This window comes from Eschrichtius robustus, chromosome 10, assembly GCF_028021215.1.
Source record: "Eschrichtius robustus isolate mEscRob2 chromosome 10, mEscRob2.pri, whole genome shotgun sequence".
In the NCBI taxonomy this organism is placed as follows: Eukaryota; Metazoa; Chordata; class Mammalia; order Artiodactyla; family Eschrichtiidae; genus Eschrichtius; species Eschrichtius robustus.
In genome coordinates this window covers 56141036-56159665 of record NC_090833.1, presented here as the reverse complement: position 1 = coordinate 56159665, position 18630 = coordinate 56141036, and the positions used below count along the sequence as shown (strand labels likewise).

General features: G+C 35.7%; 1 protein-coding gene across 3 annotated transcripts in view; it reads right to left on the bottom strand.

Moving 5' to 3' along the window:
* RIC1 (RIC1 homolog, RAB6A GEF complex partner 1) overlaps nucleotides 1-18630 on the bottom strand; it is a 133213-nt gene that overhangs the window by 72483 nt on the left and 42100 nt on the right. The gene's annotated exons all lie outside the window — the stretch shown is intronic.

Genomic DNA, 18630 nt, shown 5'->3' with positions numbered 1-18630 from the left:
TTAGCCTCTGATTTACTACAAAATATACCAAGACAGAAGAAAAAACAGAGCAAACCTTCAACTTAAAAAATTTGAACATCAGCTAATTTTTCTAAGTTAATAAAATGTTTTAAAAATATAAACTGTATTAAGTGAAGTAAGTCAGAAAGAGAAAGACAAATACCATATGATATCACTTATATGTGGAATCTAAAATATGACACAAACGAACTTATCTACAAAACAGAAACAGACTCACAGACATAGAGAACATACTTGTGGTTGCCGGGGGGTGGGGGGGTGTGGGGGATGGGTTGGGAGTTTGGGATTAGCAGATGCAAACATGTTATGCATAGAATGGATGAACAACAAGGTCCTACTGTACAGCACAGGGAAATATAGTCAATATCCTGTGATAAACCATAATGGAAAAGAATATTAAAAAACGTATATATGTGTATAACAATCACTTTTCTGTACAGCAGAAATTAACACATTGTAAATCAACTATCTTTCAATTAAAAAAATATATATAAATTATATTAAAACAGTGCCATCATATGATCATGGCACATATCTGACTTGTAAAGCTCAAACAACCATTTTACATTTATATAAATACAGAAAATACAGTATTTAGCTTTTTCTAAACAAACATTTTCAGGCATTAACAGAGTGAGGTGGCAATGTTTTACCCAAACTTCTTTATATTCATACTGAATTCTTATCACTTTAGAGGCAGGAGGGCTTTTACCCAAAGTAGAACTAAAGAAACTGAAAAAATTATTCAAAGTTTCAAATTTCTTTCCAGTACTGGTTTTCTGTTTTTCACATAAAGGAATGCCAGAGGAAATACTCAATTTCTTCAGCAAAGCCAGGTGTTTTGTTTCTAAGCTATAAACTTTAGTATTTTAATGTATTCCAAAACTCTAATTCAACATATTGGGATACAAAAGAAAAAAGGTTAAAATCCTTCAGAAAAGATCATCATTCTAATTCCTCATGTGCAATTTTTTATTCTTCTAATGTGAAAACTATGGGATCAAAAAGAAAATGGATTCAAATCAAACTATATTGAAAGTTTCACAGACATCATGACTCCTATATAGATTAGTGACTGTTTAAAATGTGTAAACTCTACTGTTACAGGGGCTAGAAAAGTAAAATAATACGGTCTAGTACTTAGATGAATAACATACAACCACTGTCTGAATATCAGTCACTCAAGGTCAAAAGTTCAACATTTCAGAATATCAAATGCTAATAATATACTCAATTTTAACAAGTGCTTAGAAGACTATAATGTCAGGAAAAATACAGCATCACTTTGCACCAGCATTTAGAAATTTTATATAGACACTATACTAGATCAAATTACAAATAATGGCTTGATTTACTATTTCGGTATTCTGTATCAATCATCTTTACCAAGTTTCTATGGCTTTGCATGTATATTAAATGCTATTTATTTCCAGATCTCAATGACATTCATCAGTGATAATTTCATGAACAGTCCTGCCTTTGAACAACTTAAAAAGTTTTGGTGGTAAAAAAATGATCATCCTTAAAAAGTAGTATCTATACCAAAACTGTTTTTATGCAGTGTTATGATGGCCCTTCTCTTCCTATCCCCAAAATACTGCAAGAAAGTATATAACTATTGCTTAATCTGTGGGCAACAATACCTTCTTCGAGTATACATACATAAATACACGCACACACCCCAAAACTAACTTTTCTAAGTTAATGAAAAGACAAAATAAAGAACTTCCAAGTTCTCTTTCCTGTTATCATCCCTATCTTAACAATATTTTTTTCTTTCTCCAAGGTATATTACTGGATTATGTGCCTTTAATTACAGAGGCCCAACAATCTGTAGGCAACTTATATGACAAGTCTTTATGTCCCTTTCTTTTGTATATCCATGAATTAGGGCCGTAAGGTCATAAGGATAAAGGTATTGAGAGGATAAAAGAAAATCACTACTTAAATAGAGGATGGAAGAGACAGACTTGTCTCTACTAATGCTACTTAGAAGAAAAAGAACTAAAAACAATAATGTAAAAGGATATTAATAATGCAACAAATTATCAGTCAGAGAGGTATGAATATTAAAGTTTGACATCATTTATTTCAATTGCAAATCTAGTAACAGAGCTTTTAAAAAACCATGCAAAGTACCTCACCTAATTCCACATTTTAAAAAGAAGAGATTGAATTCTACAGGTGGTGGTGGTAGTTGATATGGTTATTATTATTATTATTATTATTATTATTATTATTAACTGCCTGTTTCTATTCTGGTTTGTTTGGGCATTTGGGAAGTTTTCACTTGCCACCCCAAATTAAATGTATTTTTAAATTATTTTATGATTGATGTATGACATATATATTACAAATAGTAAATTTCTGTAGCAGGAGTAATTTAAATCTAACTGTGTCATGAGACAAATCAACTGCTATATATAACTAATGCTTAACCTGTAGGCAGCATCCCAATACTTTCCTCTACCAACCCAAATACTTTTTTGTATATGAATTCACCAGATACTTTAGAACTCCAAGTCAAAGTGCATTTCTTCCTCAGCATATACCATTTTTACCATAAAGAATAGGACAGATTTATGCACCTGGCTCCAATGACTTGAATAATGGCATCACAGAGATTTCTATAATAACTTAAGAGATAAGGATTTGATGATTTAGAGATGTATCTTCTATCCCAACATACTGTCGTATCAGGTTTCAAATAAGGCTGATAACAGACTAGCATTTTTTAATTCTTTACACTGGTTTATAAATGGTGTTTTCTGTTTTTAGCTTTTTTTTTTGTTATACATGTTCAAGTATATAAAATTACTCACCCCAAAGCATACCACTAAGATAATGATCTAACACTTTTGTATACTCTTTCAGACTTTGTACATTCATACTTATGAATATATTTAAATGAAAAATAACAAAAACGGTTATAAATAACACATTCTCTCAAAGATAGGTGAAGAATATCTTTTGATACAAATAGTCATCAAAAATTATTATATTATTACTAGTTCTATCACATTTGTTTTATACCAGAATACTTAAAAAAAAAAAGACTTCTGCTTCCAACCAAGATGGATTAAGCTGAAGTCAACTTGTGCTCCCATCTGAAACAAACAACCAAAAACCAAACAAAATATATGAAACAATGATTTTCAAACCACTGACAAGCAATGAAGGCTAGTGATCCCTGACAGATGGAAAACAACTGAGGTGAGTTCTATGATTGTTCCAGCTTACTCTCTTGAGAGTTTCCAGGTCACAGCACTGAGAAGGGGAATGGAGACAGAGCCTGGCAGACTCCCTGAGTTAAGAAGATGATGTTGAGAGTCCAGGAAGAACAAGGCACTAACAAAATTTATATGACAGAGTACCAGAGACAAGAGAGCTGCATGGAGAAAGAATCAGAGAGCACCAATAAGCACATGCATGTGAGGATACTACCAAGGCAGAAGAGAAACCAAAAGCCTTAGTAAAGGGAACAGTGCATGGTGCTCCAACAGTCCTGAAAACAGTCCCTGTCCCACCAGCAAGACTGAGGAAACTCATAATGCACAGGGCATTGATTAGAATGCTCAGGAAGGTAGTCCTCAGGTATGGCTGTGGTAAATTGACTTTTTAAACAAGAATAATAGCAATGTATGTTGGGGTCTTACCACATATAAAAATAAAACATGTATAATATATGTTCCTTCACCCCAACAGAATTAAACTAGAAATTGATGACAGAAGATTTCTGGAGAACTCTCAAATATTTTGAAACTAAATAATATGCTTGTAAATAATTCATGAATAAAAGAAGAAATCAAGACAGAAATTTAGAAAAATACACGATACTAAAATTTGTGGGGTGTTATTACAGCAGTACTTAAGGGAAATTTTATAGCTTCAAATACCTGTATTAGAAAAAAGAAAAATGCCAAATCAGTGACCTTTGGTTCTACTTTAAACGAGAAACAGATGAGCAAATGAAACGCAAAGTAAACAAATTTTTTAAAAAAATAAGAGGAAATAATACAGATCAGCATGGAAATCAGTGAAGTAGAAAACAAAAATAAAATCAATGAAATTAAAATCTGGTTTTGTTTTGTTTTTTTTAAAGATCATTAAAATCGATATACATCTAGTCATACTGTCCAGGAAAAAAAGAAAGAGAATAACCACTATCAGAAATGAGAGAGGTGACATCACTACATATTCTACAGATATTAAAAGAATAACAAGGGAGTACTGTGAATAACTTTATGACAGTAAATTTCCAGCTTGGATGAAATGGACGGGTTCCTTGAAAGACACAAACTATCAAAACTTACTGAAAAGAAAGAGGTACCCTACACAGGCTTATATCTACTAAAGAAATTGAAATTTCAATTAAAATCCTTTCCACAAAACAAAACAAAACTCTAGGCCCAGATGCTGTCACTGGTGAAGTCTACCAAAAGAGATATCAATTCAACACAAACTCTTCTAGAAAACCAACAAAGAGGGAACACTTTTGATCACATTTTATGAGGCCAGCATTACCCTCATACTAAAAGAAGACAAAGACACTATAAGGAAAAGTAACTACAAGCCAATATCCCTTATGAACACAGATGTAAAATTTATAAACAGTTTTAGCAAATTAAATCTAACAATGCATTAATACATCATAAGTAAATGGGGTTTATCCAGGAATGCAGGGTTGGTTTAACATTCAAGAATCTATAAATGTAATTTACCATATTAACAAACTAAAAAAGAAAAACAGTATGATAGTCTCAATAAATGCAGGAAAGACATTAGACAAAATCCAATATAACATTCCTAATTAAAAATTTCCAGCAAATTAATGAGAGGGTGAACTTCCACAACTTGATAAAGGGGATTTACAAAATACCTATAACATGATTCTTCTTCTTCTTTTTTTTAATATTTATTTATTTATTTATCTTTGGCTGCACTGGGTTTCTATTGCTGTGCATGGGCTTCCTCTAGTTGCGGTGAGCGGGGGCTACTCTTAGTTGCGGTGTGCAGGTTTCTCTTGTTGAGGAGCACAGGCTCTAGGCATGCGGGCTTCAGTAGTTGTGGCACGCGGGCTCAGTCGCTGTAGCTTGTGGGCTCCAGAGCGCAGGCTCAGTAGTTGTGGCGCACGGGCTTAGTTGCTCTGCAGCATGTGGGATCTTCCTGGGCCAGTGCTCCCTGCATTGGCAGGTGGATTCTTAACCACTGCGCCACCAGGAAAGCCCCTATAACATGATTCTTAATAGTAAAAGACTAAATGCTTTCCTCCTATTCAAAATTGTACTGGACGGTCTAACCAATAAAATCAGGCAAAAAAAAGAAATAAAAGGATCCAGATTGGAAAGGAAAAAAGTAAAACTGTTTTTTGACATCACTGTCTATAGAGAAAATCTGGCAGAATCTACAAAAACAGTACTAGAATAAGTGAGTTTAGCATGGTTGCAAGATACAAAATCAATAGAAAAATCAACTGCATTTCTATATACTATCAGTGAACAGTCAGAAAATTAAAATACTGTTTTCAAAAAACATCAAAAAATATAAAATACTTTGGGATAAACCTGGCAAAAGATGTGAAATACTTGTACGCTGATAACAGAACATTGACAAAGTTAAAAATATCTAAATAAAGGGAGAGATATATGTTGTTTATAGGTCAGAAGATTCAATACTGCTAAGATGACAACTCTCCCCAAATGGATCCACATATCCAATGCAATGCCAGTCAAAATCTCAGCAGGCATTTTCATAGAAACCAACAACCTGATGCTAAAATTCATACGGAAACAAAAGGTCCTACAACACTGAAAACAACTTTGAAAACAAAGAAGTTGAAAAAGTAACACACTGTGATTTCAAAAATTATTACAAAGCTAGAGTAATCAAAGATAATACTGTACTAACACAGACAAATACATCATGGAACTGAATAGAGAATACAGACAAAACCCCACATACATGTGGACAACAGATTTATGACACAGATGCAAAAGAAATGCAGTATAGAAAGGATAACCTTTTCAACAAATGGTGCTGGAACAACTGAATATCAATATGCAAACAATTAACTTAGATCCATATCCTGCACCATATATAAAAATTAACTGAACATATATCAGAGACCTAAATATAAAACCTAAATCATAAGACTTCTAGAGGAAAGCATAGGAAGAAGGTTAAGAGCCATTAAAAAATAAAACTAATGAACCAGACGTCATCAAAATTAAGTACTTCACGCATTCAAAAAATAGTGTTAAGAGAATGAAAAGACAAGTAACATACTAGGAGAAATTCTTCATAAAGCATATGTGTAATAAAGGACTTGAATCCAAAATACACTAAGAACTCTAGAAACTCAACAATAAGAAAGCAAAGAACCCAATAAATAAAATGGGTGAATGATTTGAAAAGACACTTTACCACAGAAAACACACATGGCAAATAAACAAATGAAAAGATGTTCAACATCATTAGTTATTAGAGAAATGTAAATTAAAACTATAACGGGATACCACCACACAGCCATTAGAATAGCTAAAATTAAAAAGGCACACCTTAAGTTGGCAAAGAGGAATGAGAACTCTTGTACCCTGCTGGTAGGAATGTAAAATGGTACAATTACTTTGTAAAAAGTTTAGCGTGTCCTTAAAAAGTTAAACATAAGGGACCTACCTTACGATCTAGCTGTTCCATTCATGGCTATTTACCCAAGAGAAAAGGAAATGTATGTGCATATAAAGATCTGTATATGAATGTTCATAGCACTTTTATTTAAAACAGCCCAAAACTATAAACAACTCAAATGCCCATCAACAGATAAATGGATAAACCAACTGTGTTATATCCAATAAGATACTCAGCATGAACTACTGATCCATGACAACATGCGTGAATCTCAAAATAATTATGCTGAGTAAAAGAAATTAGAAAAATGTCATAGCACATATTGTATGATTCCATTTATTTAAAACTCTAGTAATCTGTAGTGATAGAAAGCAAATCAATAATTGGTTTTAGAGGGAGGTGAATCATGGCAGGACGGAGGAATTACAAAAGGGTACAAGGAAACCTGTGATGGATCTGTTCACTATCTTGACTGTAGTTATGGTTTCAAAATTTATCTAATTGTACATTTCAAACATGTGCAGTTTATTGTACATCAACTGTACTTCAATAAAGCTATTTAGAAAAGAGGAATGGAAGTGATGGTTGGACTTAGAAACTTCTGCTTCTTGAAAAGCTTCTACCATCACAAGAAAGACCTTATCTAGCCTACTGGAAAATAAGAGGTCACAAAGAAAACCAAAGCAGACAGCTACAGTCAACTACCAGATATGTAACTAAGGGGCCATCCCGCATCAGTGGAGCTGTCAAATGACTGTAGCCACATCAGTACTAGAGGTGAGATCAGGAGAACCATTTGACCAAACCCAGAGCAAATCACAGAATGAGAGTAAACAAATGGCTGTTTTGAGCCACCATTTTGAAGATAATGGTTCAATAGATGTTAAGTGTGAAAAATAACAACCCTAACAAAATTAGTATAATTTAAGGAAGTATAATTAGTATAATTTAAGGAAGTATAAATATTATAATTTAAAGACACCAAGTTATGGAGACAAGCAAAATTCAAAGAGATCCAGGAGAACAGCAGAGTAATCACTTCCAAAACAGTGTCTGGTCACACCAAGATGCGAAAAAAAAGAAAAAAAAAAAAGAAAAGAGGGATGAATGGGTACTATTTAGAACACTGTACTCCTCCACAATTTGCTGTATTCCACTCTCTTATAATACTTTGCCTTCAGCTGTTATTTGGTGACTCAATACATTAACATGCTGGAAAGGGGGAAAAAAATCACAATGAAACAACAGGAATTCTAAATTAAACTGATGTCTTTCCCTTATTCATAAATAAGTTATATTCTAATTCATGTCACAGTAACTCATGTTGTGGCAAAACAATCTACATTTCCATTTAGCTGGGTGTGAAAGAGAATATTATGAGTAGCAATGAGAAATAGAGTTGGAATGGCAGGTTGAGGCCAGATCACAAGATGCCCTGAACACCAGGCTAAGAAGTTTGGAACACATTTTGAATGCAGTGGGAAGCCACCAAAAGGTTTAAAGTAAGAATAATATAAGTGGGACTTCCTTGGTGGTCCAGTGGCTAAGACTCCATGCTCCCAGTGCAAGGGGCCCGGGTTCGATCCCTGGTCAGGGAACTAGATTCCACATGCCGCAACTAAGAGTTCACATGCCTCAACTAAAGACCCCGCATGCTGCAACTAAAGATCCCACGTGCTGCAATGAAGATCCCGCGTGCTGCAACTAAGACCCGGCACAGCCAAATAAATAAATAAATATTAAAAAAATAATATAAGAGCTGTGATTCAGAAATAGCTATGCATAATTTAGATGCATTGCAAGTAGACAAAAAATGTAACTGAAAGTTTTGAGTTCTAGGCAATCTACACAAGATAATAAAGGCCTGTGCTAAGGCAATGACAATGAGAATAAAGAGAAGAGGATGGAAGTAAACTAGAGACAGGACTTAGCAAAATACTGGTGATTGGATGGGAACACAGAGTCAAGGGACTCCAGGCTTTTTCCTATTATAAGCAAAGCCTCAATAAAAATACTTACGCATATGCCTAAATACACTGGTGCTACTATTTGCCAGATAGAGTCCTAGAAATGAGATAGTACTTCAAATTCATTTTAATGTTCCTTGCGCATGGATATACATCAATTGTCTAAAACTGAGGAAAACTGTATGGATATTTATGGTCTGGTAACATGTCTACAAAAATGATATTCTACTTCTGATGCTCAGAGAATACACGCTCCCAAAAGCTATGGGCCAATTCTTAAAATGGTAAAGGATTTTCTTTCTCACACCCCATTAAAAAACAGTGTCAGATTTCTTTCTAAGGTACAAGTTGATAAGGAGGTGACTGTGGTTCTGTTGATGATACAGTAATAGAATTTTTAATATAACTGACATGTCAGAGCATACAATGACTATACTTGGGGATCAGGGGGAAGGTCATAAGAAAATTAAATGGGGATAACTGCTTTGGCTTTGACTTAATGTGCAGAAAGAGAGTGATGCTGTATTGCTCTATAGGTCATACAACTGTATATCCTTCTCACACAGTCTATCAATGATTTTTTTTGTAGAAGCAAATTTCAAAGTGTCTCCTAGGTTCAGCTTTATTCCATAATAGCTAGTAAGATTAAACAACCAGGCTAACAGTGAAAGGCAGCAAGGCAAAATTATTAAGACTTCCAAATTCTAGAACCAGCCTTCATGGTTTAGAATTCCATTATCAGTGATGTGATCTTACGTACATAGTATTTATGTAATCTGGGGCAGGTGCTTTAACCTGTCTACCATAGTTAGCTCTACTATATGGTGGAAGCAATAAAATTACCTACCTTTAGAGGAGTGTTATGAAGAATAAATTAATTTTAACATACATAAAGCACTTACAATAGTGCCTAGCACATAGTAGACACCAAAAAAGTTAACTACCATAATAGTAACTCTGAATCTTTAAGTAAGTAGCTAATTCATAATCAATATATTTCATGTAAGAGACTAAGAAAATGTTAAGCTGTGTTTTGCGACTCCTTGAGGCTCTGGGCCAATACCTGGAATTTCACAGTTCCCTAAGTAAGCTTAAAAAGCAGAGCCCTGAAAGAGTTGAATGTGACTGCTCCCAGAAGTGGACATTGACAGGGCCGTACGCTTAACCCTACTGACTTCAGCAGGCTTAGAGCAGACACTGTACTGTTGAAATGAATTGCTCCCAGACCTCATGGTCTGGAGGATCCTTCCGCTTAAGACTCTTCCACTCAGAGAAAGTGCCTGAGCAGGGGAGACACCCTAAGCCTCAAAAGAAGACAGGAGTTTGTGACCTTATCTGCCTCTGCAAACTGCCATTTTAGCAAACACCTGCTGGTGTGCATTGCCAGAAAGACTGACACAAAAGTCTAACCTCTGTGGGTAGCTAATGGAACAAAACCAAGAAAAATACCACCTCTATGGAATCTCAGTAACTTTATGATAAAAGACCAAAATAAACAGCTAAATATATGGATCCTACCAATAAGCCACAATGATGAGACAGAAAAATGCAAGTAAATTAAGGAAAAAATATTAAGGACTTTCAGGAGATACTATTAGGATATAAACAAGACTCTTCAGAGCTAAATATTTCCTAATAGAAAAATGCAACACATGGACTGATGAAGAATAATCCTTTATGGCAGCTGAACCTTTTATTCCAGACGCTCAAATGGAAACAATCTCATGATACAGAAATCACACAGATATAATCATTATTTTTTATAATTTGTATTTTTTTATTGAAGTTTAGTTGATTTACAATATTGTGTTACCTTCAGGTGTACAGCAAACATATTCAGTTATACATATTTATTTTTTCAGAATCTTTTCCATTATAGGTTATTACAAGATATTGAATATAGTTCCCTGTGCTATACAATAAGTCCTTGTTGTTTACCTATTCTATCTATAGTAGTGTGTACATATTAATCCCATACTCCTGATTTACCCCCCCATCCCTTTGGTAAACATGTTTGTTTTCTATGTCTGTGACTCTTTCTGTTTTGTAAATAAGTTCATTTGCATTATTTTTTTAGATTCCACATATAAGCGATATCATATATTTGTCTTTATCTGTCTGACTTACTTCACTTAGTATGATAATCTCTAGGTCCAGCCATGTTGCTGTAAATGGCAATATTTCATTCTTTTTTATGGCTTAGTAATATTCCAGTGTGTGTGTGTGTGTGTGTGTGTGTGTGTGTATCTACCTATCTATGATATATAGATATACACACACATACACACGCATCTTTATCCATTCATCTGTCAATGGACACTTAGGTTGCTTCCATGTCTTGGCTATCGTAAACAGTGCTGCTCTGAACACTGTGGTGTATGTATCTTTTCAAATTAGACTTTTCCTTTTTTTTCCGGACATATGCCCAGGGGTGGGCTTGCTGGATCATATGGTAACTCGAGGTTTAGTTTTTTAAGGAACCTCCATACTATTTTCCACAGTGGCTGCACCAGTTTACATTCCCACCAGCAGTATAAGAGGGTTCCCTTTTCTCCACACCCTCTCTAGCATTTATTATTTGTAGACTTTTTGATGATGACTGGTGTGAGGTGATACCTCACTGCAGTTTTGATTTGCATTTCTCTAATAATTAGTGATGTGGAGCATCTTTTCATGTGCCTATTGGCCATCTGTATGTCTTCTTTGGAGAAATGTCTATTTAGGTCTTCTGCCCATTTTTTGATTGGGTTGATTTTTTGATATTGAGTTGTATGAGCTGTTTGTATATTTTAGAAATTAAGCCCTTGCTGGTCACATCATTTGCAAATATTTTTCTCCCAGTCTGTAGGCTGTTTCGTCATTTTGTTTATGGCTTACTTTGTTGTGCAAAAGCTTAAGTGTGAATAAGTCCCATTTGTTTATCTTTGCTTTTATTTCTTTTGCTTTGGGAAATGGATCTAAGAAAATACTGCTATCATTTATGTCAGAGAATGTTTTGCCTATGTTCTCCTCTAGGAGGTCTATAGTTTCAAGTCTTACATCTAGGTCTCTAAACCATTTTGAGTTTATTTTTGTATATGGTTTGAGGGAGTGTTCTAACATCACTAATTTACATGTAGCTGTCCAGCCTTCCCAACACCACTTGTTGAAGAGACTATCTTTTCTCCATTGTATATTTTTGCTCTCTCTGTCACAGATTAATTGACCATAGATTCATGGGTTTATTTCTGGACTCTCTATTCTGTTCCATTGATCCATGTCTATTTTTGTGCCAATACCATGCTGTTCTGATTACTGTAGCTTTGTAGTATAGTCTGAAGTCTGGAAAGGTTATGCCTCAAGTTTTGTTCTTTTTCTTCACAATGGCTTTGGCAATTCTGAGACTTTTGTGGTTCCACATAAATTTTATTGATCTTTTCTATTGTTTTTCTTAATCTCTATTTTATTTATTTTCTCTCTGATCTTTATTATCTCCTCCCTTCTGCTGAATCTAGGTTTGTTCTTCTTTTTCTAATTCTTTTAGGTAGTAGGGTATGTTGTTTATTTGAGATTTTTTTTCTTTTCTGAGGAAGGCCTGTATCTCTATGAACTTCCCTCTTAGAACTGCTTTTGCTGCATCCCATGGATTTTGTATGGTTGTGTTTTCATTATCTTGTCTCAGGATTTTTTAAAATTTCCTCTTTGATTTCACTACTGACCCATTTGGGTTTTTTTAGTAACATGTTGTTTAGTCTCCATGTAATCATTTCTTCCTCATTTCTCTTTCTGCGGTTGATTTCTAGTTTCAAGCCGTTGTGGTCAGCAAAGATGCTTGAAATAATTTCTATTCTCTTAAATTTATTGAGGCTTGTTTTGTGTCCCAGCATATGGTTTATCCCAGAGAATGTTCCATGTGTGCTTGAATAGAATGTTTATTCTGTTTGTTTGGCTTTTTAAGATGTAATGTCCTGTAGATATCAATTAAGTCTAACTGTTATATTGTGTCGTTTAGGATCTCAGTTGCCTTACTGATTTTCTGTCTGCAAGATCTGGTCATTGACGTCAGTGGGGTGTTAAAGTCTCCTACTATTATTGTATTTCCAGCAATTTCTCCTTTTATGTCTGTTAGTGTTTGTTTTATGTATTCAGGCGCTCCTATATGGGTGCATACATGTTAACATATGACATCCTCTTCTTGTATTAATGCTTTTATCATTGTATAGTGTCCTTTTCTGTCTTTCTTTATGGCCTTTGCTTTGAAGTCTATTTTGTCTGATACGAGTATTGCTACCCCCACTTTCCTGTCATGTCCATTTGCATGAAGTATCTTTTTCCATCCCCTCATTTTCAGTCTATGTGTTTCTTTTACCCTAAAGTGGGTCTCTTGTAGGCAGCATGCTATAGGTTCTTGTTTTGTTATCCAATCTGCCACTCTCTGTCTTTTGATCAGAGCATTTAGTCCATTGACATTTAAAGTAATTACTGATAAGTAGGTATGTCTTTATTGCCATTTTAAACCTTGTTTTCCAGTTGATTTTGTATTTGTTTTTTTGTTCCTTTCTTCTTTTTGTTTTTCCTTTTGTGGTTTGACAGTTTTGTTTTGTATTATTCTTGAGTTCTTTTCTTTTTGTTTTTTGTAACGTATTGTGTGTTTTTGATTCGTGGTTACCCTGATTTTCAAATATGTTAACCCATTACTATATCTCCTTGCTTTAGACAGGTAGTCATATAAGTTCAAACACATTCAAAAAGATCTATATTTTCTTACTCCCCTCCCCTACATTTTGTGACTCTGATGTCCTATTTTACATCTTCATGTTATCCTCTTGCTGTTCGTTTTAATTATAATCACTTTCACAAAATTTTTTGATTTTTTAAAAAATCTATGTACTGGCTTCCTTAAGTGACCAAACAATCCCTTTATGTATTTGCCTTTCCTATTGTGATTTCTCTTTCCTACAGAGTCTTGCTTCTTTTCTATTTAGAGAAGACCTTTCAATATTTCTTTTAGGATAGGTTTAGTATTGCTGTATTCTTTTAGTTTTTGCTTGTCTGGGAAATTCTTTATCTCCCCTGCTACTCTAAATGATAATTTTGCTGGGTACAGTATCCTAGGTTGCAGATTTTTCCCTTTCATGACTTTGAACAGATCTTGCCACTCCCTTCTGGCTTGCAAAGTTTCTGTAGAGAAATCAGCTGATAGCCTTATGGGGGTTCCCTTGTAACTGACTGTTTGTTTTTCTCTTGATGCCTTAAGAATCCTCTCTTTACCTTTAAATTCTGACATTTTAATTATAACATGTGTCAGTGTAGGTCTGTTTTGGTTCATTTTGTTTGGGACCCTCTGTGCTTCCTGTACCTGGATATCTGTTTCCTTCTTTAGATTTGGGAAGTTTTCAGCCATAATTTCTTCAAATACACTTTCAATCCCCTTTTCTCTTTCTTCTCCTGGGATCTCTATTATGCGTAGATTGGAATGCTTAACATTATCCCATAGATCTCGTATGTTGCTTTCAATTTTTTTTTCAATTTTCTTTCTGTCTGCTGTTCTGATTGGGTGATTTCTGTTATTCTATCATCCAGATCACTTATTCATTCTTCTGCCTTATTTAGTCCACTGTTCATTGCCTTTAGCTCAGTTTTTATCTTGGCAATTGAATTGTCTAATTTTGACTAGCTCCTCTTTATAGTTTCTAGTTCCTTGTTACAGTGATCTGCATTTCTATCAATCTTTCTTAATTTCTTTAGCATTTTTATTACCTCCTTTTTGAACTCAGAGTTTGGTAGAATGGAGAGGTTTCTTTCATTTTGTGTTCTTTCAGGGGATTTCTCTTGTTCTTTTAATTGGGAGTGGTTCCTCCAATTTTTCATTTTACTCATATTTCTCTCTTTGAATTTAGGAGAAACAGTTATCTACTGTGGTCTTAAAGGGCTGTTTTGTATTTGGGAGCATCCCTGTGTAGCCTGTGTGAGTCCAGTGTTTTTGGTGCAAGGCCTGTTTTTGGTATGGATGCCTGCCATGTTCTGGCTGTTATCCCCTTGACAGAGGGGTTGTGTTGTGGTGATCAGAGCCTGCACTGGATGTTGGGTGGGGCCTCTTCTTTGCTCTGTGGTTGTCACAGCCCTGTTGGGAGCAGGGTCTGCTCCCCAATTGTTGGAGTAGAAGCCCCCAGATCCAGTTCTAAGCTACAGTGTGAGGTAGGGAGGACTGGAATGCTCTCACTAGGAAAGGGGCCACTGTGTATTTTTCTCCAGGAGCTGTCCACCAGGATGTGCAACTCCGTGATGTCACCCGCCACCCGGTGTGTGCGCCCACAAAGTACAATATTGCTGGCACTGCCTTCAAACCAGCCTCCGCTACAGGAGCATCAATAATCAACAGACTCATACATTTCTCAGGGATGTGCATGCTCCCAAAGCCACCGGTGCGAAAACCCACTGAAGTCATGCTCCTGCACCCACTATGGGAGTGCTGGTAATCTGCTCAGATTTCAGCCCTGCCTTTGCATGTGCACACCCACTCTGGTGGCGCTTGCATGCTCCCAAAACTTGCTGGTGCACACTTCCAAAGTCTGCAGTGGCTGCAGCCATGCCCCGCTGGGAGCATGCTGACAATGAGGCTGCCATGGTGGGCCCACACCCTTCCCTTCATGTATTGACAATGGGGCTGCTATGGCAGACCTGCGCTCCGTGCCAGTTGCATCCCAGACCACACTTCAGGCCCTTCGGGCTATCTCTGCACAGCCAAACCAAGTCTCCTCACCAGGTCTGTCCACTGAAACCCGAGTTTCAGCATCCAGCCCCTGTGCATACCGGCTGGCCTGCATGTCGGGCTGCAAAGTGCACCAATGTGCAAAGACCGTCTATGCTGGTCTCCCTCTACCCTACCTGGCCATAAGCTGGCTCCTGTATTCGCCTCTGAAGCTCCCTATCTGTCCTAGTGGACCTCCCAGCTGGTGAAGGAGGTTCCCAGGGTGAGGAAACCTTTCTTCTTTCACAGGTCCCTCCCAGGGGTGAGGTCCTGTCCTGATTCCTTTTTATTTCCCCTTTCATCCTAACCAGTTATGTGGGTATCTTTCTTGCAGCTTTGGTTGTATTATATCTTCTGCCAGCTTTCGGTATGTATTCTGTGAGAACTACTCCACGTGTAGATGTATTATTTCATGTATCTGTGGGAGGAGGTGAGCTCCATGTCCTTCTATGCTGCCATCTTGACAGCTTGTCCCTTCTTGATAAAATCATTACTGTAAAGTAAGAGACTTGGAAGACAAATTCAGGAGGTCTGCAAATAATGAATAAAAGAAAGAAAACAGGACAAACCTTGTTCTATTCTTCTCTTATTTAGGAAAAAGAAAAAAAAAATCCCTACCTGCAGAAACAGACTGAAGTCTTCAGATTGAAACACCTAAGACTCAGGTTTAATTTGGGTGGATTGGCACGGGGTGGGAAGAAGGGAGGCAGGCAGAGGGAGACAATTTAATGAAAAAAAAAAAAGATACAATCTTGTAAGTAAAAATAACCTAATTTCAATCACAAAGAGAAAAATCTTTCAGAGAAAAAGAATAGGTTTCCTGAAAAGGGAAAAGACTCAGATTAACACTAGACTTCTCACTAATAACCCTAGAAACCAGAGGGCACTAGAACATTACCTCATGGCTAGGGAAAAAAAAAAAGAATCTCTACCTAAGAATCCTGTACCTAGACAGGATATCCTTCACCATGCTTAAAGAACAGTACGTTCAGATATTATTTAATATATGAATGCCCACCGTGTGCAGAAAATGCTCTTGGCATTGAAACTATAGTGAAAATAACAAGCAGAAAGACATAGAACTAATATTCTGGGTTTGAAAAATGGACAGGGACTTCCCTGGTGGCACAGTGGATAAGACTCCGCACTCCCAATGCAGGGGGTCTGGGTTCAATCCCTGGTCAGGGAACTAGATCCCACATGCATGCCGCAACCAAGAGTTCGCATGCCACAACTAAGGAGCCTGTGTGCCACAACTAAGGAAAGCTGCAACTAAGGAGCCGGCAAGCCGCAACTAAGGGGCCCGCGAGCCACAACTTAAGACCCAGTGCAACCAAATAAATAAATTTAAAAAGAAAAAAAGAAAAATGGACAAACACAGGCAACCTACAGAAGAGGAACTGCAAAGGGCCAATAAATATAGGAAAAGATGCCAAACCTCACTAGCAATAGAAATTAAACAAATGGAAATTAAAATGACAAGACCATTTTTCACCAATCCAATGCAGGCACAAATGTAGGTCAACAGGAATCTTAAGAACACATAGGAGTGACTCTGGAAACTGACACAATTTTATGAAAAAATGATTTGGCAATATTCATTAAAAAGAATACACATATGCACTTTGACCCAGCAATCCTACATAGGGGAAAGTGCCCTAAAGAAATAAATGCACCAATACAAAAGGGTATATGTATAACGATGTTTACTGCAGCACTGTTTATAGTTGCCAAAGGTCCATTAAGAGAAGAATAGCGAAGAAAATAAGAAACTTCCATACTATGGAACATTATACAAATACTAAAACTAATAAGTTGGAAGTATATGTATTAATCTAGAAGAGTAGTCATAATATACTAAGTGAAAAAAATCAAATTGCAGAGTAATGTGTAAATTAAGATGTCAATTTTGTGGGAAAATAATGAAAATTTCTATATTTATCTATTTAAATATCTTCTCATCTGTAAGTTAGAATCCTATGCAAACATTCAAAATCAAGTTATAGAAAAATGTTGAAGTGAGACAATGTTCATGATATAACATGTCAAAAAAGCTGTACAGTAGCTTTCTATAAAGAAAAAAACATGTTTTCGATAATCCTCTACCTATGAAAACTCAGATTTATCAAATGTGCTCCTCATGAACAGGTGACATTAGCAGTCACTTATAGTAATATCACTTTAGATTTAAAAACAAACAGACTTCAGTAGCCTTTCAAATTCTATGTACTATTAAATATAAGTGTATCTGCAAACATCCATTAAAAAAATATAGGAACATAAGTAAAAATTAATGATTATTTGTGAGTAGTGAAGTTATTTATTTTTTCTTGTTTATCTCTACAATTCTCAGATTTTCTTCATCAAACATTTATCCCCCTTATTAAAAACTAAAACTTTTAAAAATCCAATTCTCAAAACTATAAAACTCCTAAAAGATAACATAACAGAAAATCTACATGACCTCGGTTTGGTGATGACTTTTAGATACAACACCAAAGGCACAACTGATGAAATAAACTGATAAGCTAGACATCATTAAAATTAAAAACTTCTGCTCTGCAAAAAATCTGTCAAAAGAATGAAAAGACAAGCCACAGACTGGCAGAAAATATTTGCAAAAGACATATCTGATAAAGGACTGTTATCCAAAATAACAAAGAACTCTTAAAATTCAAAAATAAGAAAACAAACAACCCAACTAAAAAATGGGCCAAAGACCCTAACAGGCACCTCACCAAAGATATATGGATGGCAAATAAGCATACGAAAAGATATTCCATAGCATATGTCAGAAGAAAAATGCAAATTAAAACGACGAGATACCACTATACACCTATCAGAATGACCATAATCCAAAACACTGACAACACTGTCAAAGATGTGGAGTAACAGGAACTCTCATTCATTGCTGATGGAAATACAAAATGGTACAGCCACTCTGGAAGACAGTTTGGCAGTTTCTTACAAAACTAAACATAGTTTTACCATACAACCCAGCAAGTACACCTCAGCACATGAAAGGAGTTGAAAACATGTCCGTAAGAAAACCTGCACATAGATGTTTATACCAGCTTTATTCATAACTGCTAAAATTTGGAAGCAACCAAGATGTCCTTCAGTAGGTGAATGTATAAACTGTTAATACATCCAAACAACGAATTAATATTCATGCTAAAAAGAAATGAGCTATCAAGTCATGAAAAGACGCAGAGGAACGTTAAATGCATACTACTAAGTGAAAGAAGCTAATCTGAAAAGGCTACATACTGTATGATTCCAATT